We start from the raw sequence: 6,871 nt of genomic DNA, 5'->3' as shown, positions 1-6,871 counted from the left end.
AAACGACTGGCATACTTTATTGGACGGCCAGAATCCCTTAGGCAGTTGCAGCGCCAATCAAGAGGAGAAGATGATATAGGCTGATACGATTATACTTAAACTGCGAGGTATGATGGATTTCCGGGTATCCACTAGGAACCATCTCTTGAAAAAAGAGTTCTGCCCTTAGGAGCCGGCTTGGCACATTTAGGTGTTAGATTAGGGGTAACGTCAAGAGCCGGAATGAAGGGGGAAGAATAGCTTACTAATATTTCTTGTATCTACTCCGACTCTCATTTCTAATATATATGATAAGCATCATGTATGTACACGCCCTTTAGCCTGAGAACTGATTTACCTCTTGCGTAGCTCTTGCTGGCTCTTTGACTACTTTAAGAGCCAAAAATCTGCCCATCGCTGCCCTAGGATATAAAAAGTTCTTAACGTTCATCATTTTGGCTCTTGTCTTGAGCTTTATCCTCAGAAACTAGGAAAAGATAAAATATTACTGCACATGGGTCATTGATAAAAATTGGGGTCTCTCACCAAAAATAGTTTACTGGTTTTATGAAACCATTGTAAAACATGTCATGTTATAGAAGTTCAGGTCTGTTAGAAGTATAAGGATGTACTGCTTGCGGTTAACTTTTGGCGAATTGGATACAAATAAGCTCAGTGATAGTAGGGCGCGTATCTTGCCATACAACATTACAAGGTTATTCTAAGGGGCTCCTCAAAACAACCAAGCCAGATGGTTATTAACATTGGTCTACATGTTACCCGATGATGGATGGTGTTTTTTTTTCAATTCGAAGTAACAGTAAATTCGTCATGTCAGAGGCCGAATGTGCTGGGGATGTTCTCTCAACCGTGGGATCCGTCATCAGCATCGGACGGTTCTATGACAGAGTGGAGAAAGAGAGGCTCTTAGCCTAAGTAAATGAGGACGTCGAATCGGCGTGACTGTAGAAAACTTTAGACGATGAAGCTCTTGCAAATAAACCTCCAACACTCTAAGGCGGCGTTCGCAAATCTCATTATGGAAGCAGGGAGACGAAGATCCTGCATGCTCATCAGAAACGGATAAAGCACTAATTTTAGCTAATTTCTGCAATGAGGACATTGTGGAGGTTAGCCTGGAGGGCGGCACTGGTATCCGCATATGCAGCACATGACGACGAGGTGAAAATACCCCCCTACTGCTGAGTGAAATCATAGCTGAAGTGAGATTACGGAAATTCGACGATATTAATGGATATAATGCAAATTCGAGGCACTCGTTCCAGGAAAGCTGAAACATCGCGAGAGGTGAATCACTTTGTAACTACATTTAGTATATGTGAGGACTTAGGTATCCTTGATCTTACCCTAGCCTCGCCTTCTGTAATTGGAGGGTTTTTACGCTGAGCAAAAATCCCGACATGCAAGCCGGCAAGATACTTTGGTCGGTTGTTGACCACGGGTGGTGGTACTTTAGGAACCCACGCGGTACCACTAAATTTCGTCACGGATCCCTGCTGTCGCAGCTGCTTGAAAGACGAGGTCGAATAATCTCAACACTAATGTACTTCTTAGCTGCCCGACATTCGCCAGACTAGGCTTTAAACACCTCCGTGCGCATTTCATCAACAAGCTCTCCGGAGTGAACATCAGCTGCCTGCGGTCCTTGCATTTGTATAACAGCATCAAGATGCATGCCACAATTTAGAGGAGAAGCTCGGCCAAATACTTAGTAAATGTGTAAGCGCCCAAATATTATTTTTATTAACCTAAAAACAATTTTTGTTTTCACTTTTATGAATATTGATATGAATTTTAAATTCTTTAATAAGTGAATACATAAATTATGGAGCGGTTTTCGGCATGTTCTTCAAAACACTTTAAGAATAAACTACAAACACCCACAGCAATTTCAATAAACCATCTCGTACTGCAGTTAGTTTTCCTCGTTTCAAACATTTGTTTCTTTTTACTAACTTTCCTTATTTCATTGTTCTTTATTCTAGCCATTTTATAAGCACTGATTGGTTTCAAAAGTGTGAAAAGGTTTGCCAGCAATTGGCTCGTTAAACATAAGTAACTGCACTAAATTCGAAAGTGGCCGCTAAGGACTTAGAAAGTGTTGCAAAAATAAAATAAAATAATATGAAACGTGGTGACAATTCGCTTGTCCTTGAAATTTAGAGAATGCGCAAAGTGATTTTATTAGTTGGTGCATTGTTATGAGAGAAGCAAGTAGCGGTTATTAAGGAGTAGGCGTGTTTTTTCTTATTTTCCGGAAAAAATAAATATACATATACCCTTATGGTCAGCTGATTAAGTTATGTGACATTTCGACCAGTTATGGCTATTTTACAACGCTTTTATCAACTTGCAATGTTGTGGGTCCAGAAACTTTCAATGTTGTGGATCCAGAAACTTTCAATGTTGTGTGTGCGACACCAAAGCAAAGCTTTGAAAAGTTCCTATAAAAAGGCATAGTGCATAGGGCGACAGCTGTAGTGAATAGGGCGAGGTAGATGACATCTAGATGTCGCCCTATGTACTACGTTTGCTACAGCGGAAATAGACGACACGCCATTTCTTTAAATAAAATTAATTGGTGCTCGTTTGTATGTACATACATATGTAAATGCATGTGTGTGCACCTTTCTATTAATATCGTTGAATTATTTTAATATCTATTGCAAAATTTTATTCAGATAGGACTAAAAAGTAGAAAATAAATAATATAAAAAAAAAACTTTTTAATATACAACGCTTTTATAAATGGACTAAAAAGTAGAAAATAATACTTCTCAGTCCCATAGAATTTGTTTTGATAACTTTTGATTTTGAAATTTTAGCAAAAGTCATTATAAACAATCTATGAAATTGAAAATGAAAAGCGTGGGGCGCATGTAATACACTTGAATTGATATGAAAAGTAATATATGAATGTATGTATGTGGGTATATGAATAACGACCGCTTAAAATCGATTTCAAAGTTCTACTTTCGCTGTAGAAATTTTAGGTCTACGTTATGTAGTTTGACTATTGTCAATTAAATCGAATGCTTTGTATTGCATGCGCTCCACGTTTTTCATTTTCAATTTCATAGATTGTTTATAATGACTTTTGCTAAAATTTCAAAATCAAAAGTTATCAAAACAAATTCTATGGGACTGAGAAATATTATTTTCTACTTTTTAGTCCATTTATAAAAGCGTTGTATATTAAAAAGTTTTTTTATATTATTTATTTCTTTTGTCTATGTAATGTTTACAGTTTTTTATAAAAGTATGGTACTTTGTCTAACCTGCCCCACATAAATCCACATTTCAAGCTTCGTAAAAAATTATACAAATTCAAAAAACCTTAACAATTACACCCAAAAATTTTAAATTTTTTTTCCAGAATTTTTAGATAAGTTTTAGGTATGCAGTTTTTTATCCTATTAAACTCAAATCGCGTTGATTACACTGTGGGACAAATGGTAGGGGTCAGTGATCGGGAAGGGTTCAAACTACCGGGGAAAGTTATATCGGTAAAAAAGAAGTTATACGTGTCCCGGCGTTTCGCTGGGTCACGTCTAGGAATCGAGATATATATATAACTATCATATAGGGGAAATTGTCACCTTTGGTGGTCTTTTTTTGACACAACTTGAGAACCACTAGTCCGATTTGGCTCAAACAATTTAAAAAAAATTAAAAATTACAATTCCTTTAATCTGTTCATATAACGTTTTTCTATATAATCAACAGTTTTAAAAAAATTTAATATTTTAGGCAAAAAATATTTTTTTTTCTTCATACATTTATTTTTACCGGCAAAACAGTTGATTATATAGAAAAACGTTATATGAACAGATTAAAGAAATTGTAATTTTTAATTTTTTTAAATTTGTTTGGGCAAAATCGGACTAGTGGTTCTCGAGTTATGTCAAAAAAAGACCAATTTCCCCTATATGATAGTTATATATATATCTCGATTCCTATACGTGACCCAGCGAAACGCCGGGATACGTATAACTTGTTTTTGACCGATATAACATTTCCCGTTGGTTTCATCCCATCCCGATTTTGACTGTCGCATAGCGTTATTAATATTTTTTTTTTGGCCGACGGTGTTGAGCATTTTCTCCCATATAAAGTATGCTAAGGAAATGCCTAGCAAGGTCAGCAAAAACAAAATATTAGAATTAAATGTGTCTGGAATTTACACTTTAACCTACTGAAATTGATCGCTTCTAAATTATGGAAAAAAGTTTAAAATTTTACGGTATAATTGTTAAAGTTTGTTGAGTTTTTATAATCTTTGTACGAAGTTTGAAATGTGGATTTATGTGGTGCTAGTTACATGATGTACATACTAGGCTTTTATAAAAAAATTATAAACATTAAACAAACAAGAAGAAAACAGCCAAAACTTATCAAAATGTCACTTAACTTAATCAGCTGACTACAAGTGTATGTACATTAGGGTGGTCCAACAACAATAAATTCGGCACCTCCTAGAATTGTTCCACATATATCGAAAAAAGTATTATTTTGAAATCAAAAAATATTTAGGTCACTCAAAGCGCTCAAAGTTTTGCATGTATTTTGATATGGGAAAAATTAAATTCCGACTTTACTTTTTCACATGCATTTTTGGACCACCTTAATGTGCATAGTAAATATTTTTTTACGAAATAAAAATTTAAATAAACGACTTGAAGTCGTTTTTTCTTTCGATACGGTTTATTGAAACGGAAATAACCTGTTTTTCACAGTTCATTTTTTATTCATTTCCTTTATAATTCATGCATTAGAGGGTTAAACATTTAAAGCTAAAAAATCATCATTTTATTTAAACGCATAATGAACTTAGTTTTTTCTGAAATTTTTGTTCAAAAAAAGATAGCGCGCAGGGAAATGTTTAGCTATTTGTACAACGATTTAGGGGTGGGGCGGAGGGGGAGTGGGTGTGGGTGTGGGTCCCACAAATCCCCCCTAAACGAAAGAGGATTGACGCCGCTTTATAAAAAGTCACCCATCCCCCCCAACCCCTCCCACAGACCTCTGGGGAGCTGTTTGAAAATAGGGGAATTTTAGATTTTTGCAAGGAAAAAACAAAGTTAAACTTGCATCCGAAGAAGGGGGGCTGAACACCTTTTGCAGAGAACACCTTTCTGCGTAGGCGGCCTTCGGCCGCGCTTAGGGATTATAACCCAGTGATGTAACCTTGGGAAAGGATGAGGTAACTAGAATTCCCTTTCTGTGTAGTAAACCTGGGGCTGCCGCCCCAGTGATGTCTATTTCGGTTACTGGGTGTTTTATAAAAATATCTTGTATATAAAAATGTACATACAAATTTATAACAAAAATTTGCAACAAATACCACATTTTCAACCGACATTATTGCTAAATTAGTGCACAGATTTAGTAAATTAAATTTTTGTAATACCAAATTTTCGTTGTACCAATTCATAAACAGTACCCAGCGCGCATTTTGACGACAGATTCATGAAGTGGATAAGTTTGGATACACTTATAAATTCTTCCCGGGTACTCTAATGGTTAAGGCCACGCCGACACTGCTACCAAACTTGCGCCGGCAAATCAGCTGCCGAGTAATCAGAAATCGGAACGGTAATTATTTGAGTTGTTGTGCAATAATTGACCTTGGAAATTGTCGCATCTTGCAACCGGGAATACTTATTACACATTGCTCCACATTGACCTTGCCAATGAAATAGTCATATCTCATCATTAACATTTACATTTAATTGCATATATTTTTACGATAAAATGTGAATCACAAGGACATGTCGCATTAAGAATTCGCCTAAGCTTATTTGTTTTCAATAAATTGGAAAAAAAACTGCATTTACATTTACCTTGCTCAAATGGCCTCATAAAATTAAATTTTATATGTAAGTTTGTATGTATGTATGTATAGATAATGCGCCTGTTTGTAGCTTGGGGAAATGTAACTAAAAAGTAGCATACTTGCAGGCGTTCGAGTGTATAAGCAGGTTTTTTTACCTTACTTTCGCGCGCGTTGCAGACTGACACTTACCAACGAACCAACCAACAACCGTGTCGATGGCGATGGCGCCAACAAATGCAACAACAACAGCAAAGCAACTATTAGACATCATCATCAGCATTATCGCTTGCTATATGAAAGTACCTCCGAACTGAATCCGAGTGCAGCTACACTAGTCGGTGCACCCAACAGCTACTGCAGCGATATCATACCCTGTGGGGAAAATCTCTAGTTTTGAACTGGTGCATTTCTAATACATTTAGAAGCACTAATAGTTCGCGATAAATCTCTTTTGCATGCAAACAACTGGCGAATTTAACACAGCGATGTCATAGGAATTTGAAATTGTCCCCCGCTGCATTACCTTTTCTATAGTTCAGAACCAGTTGTAAACGAAAAAAGTAACAATTAGGGGATTCACAAGACGTGTTAACCGTCGTAAAATCTTAAGCTTAACACTTGTTTATGTAAAATAGCGGTTAAAATGGTTGGGGGGTTGGCTAATTATATATTCTTTATCAGTTTAAAAGAATTTCGGTTTAGTTAGAAATCCCCTAAAACCATTTTAATTAAAAAAGATGTTAACCTTAAGATTTTACGACGGTTAACACGTCTTGTGAATCCCCTAAATATGTTTTCTTTTTGAGTTACCATGGTAGCAATATTTAATTATTTGCAAAGAAATGCATTTTCAATCTGAAATCAAATTTGTTTGAATGAATGTAAATTAAATTGTGCATTTGAAATCACGTTTACATACCTTTGGCTGTAGCTGAAGGTCCCAAAATGTTAAGATGTTAACACAAATTTTAGTTTTGTATTACCAAACTGTTGAATTTGAAATGCAACGCTGCAAACCTAAACTCATACCTACAT

The sequence above is a fragment of the Rhagoletis pomonella genome, unplaced genomic scaffold (assembly GCF_013731165.1).
Source record: "Rhagoletis pomonella isolate Grant_MI unplaced genomic scaffold, Rhpom_1.0 Rhpom_scaffold_00001, whole genome shotgun sequence".
NCBI lineage: Eukaryota > Metazoa > Arthropoda > Insecta > Diptera > Tephritidae > Rhagoletis > Rhagoletis pomonella.
Note: the sequence above shows the minus strand (reverse complement) of the source record.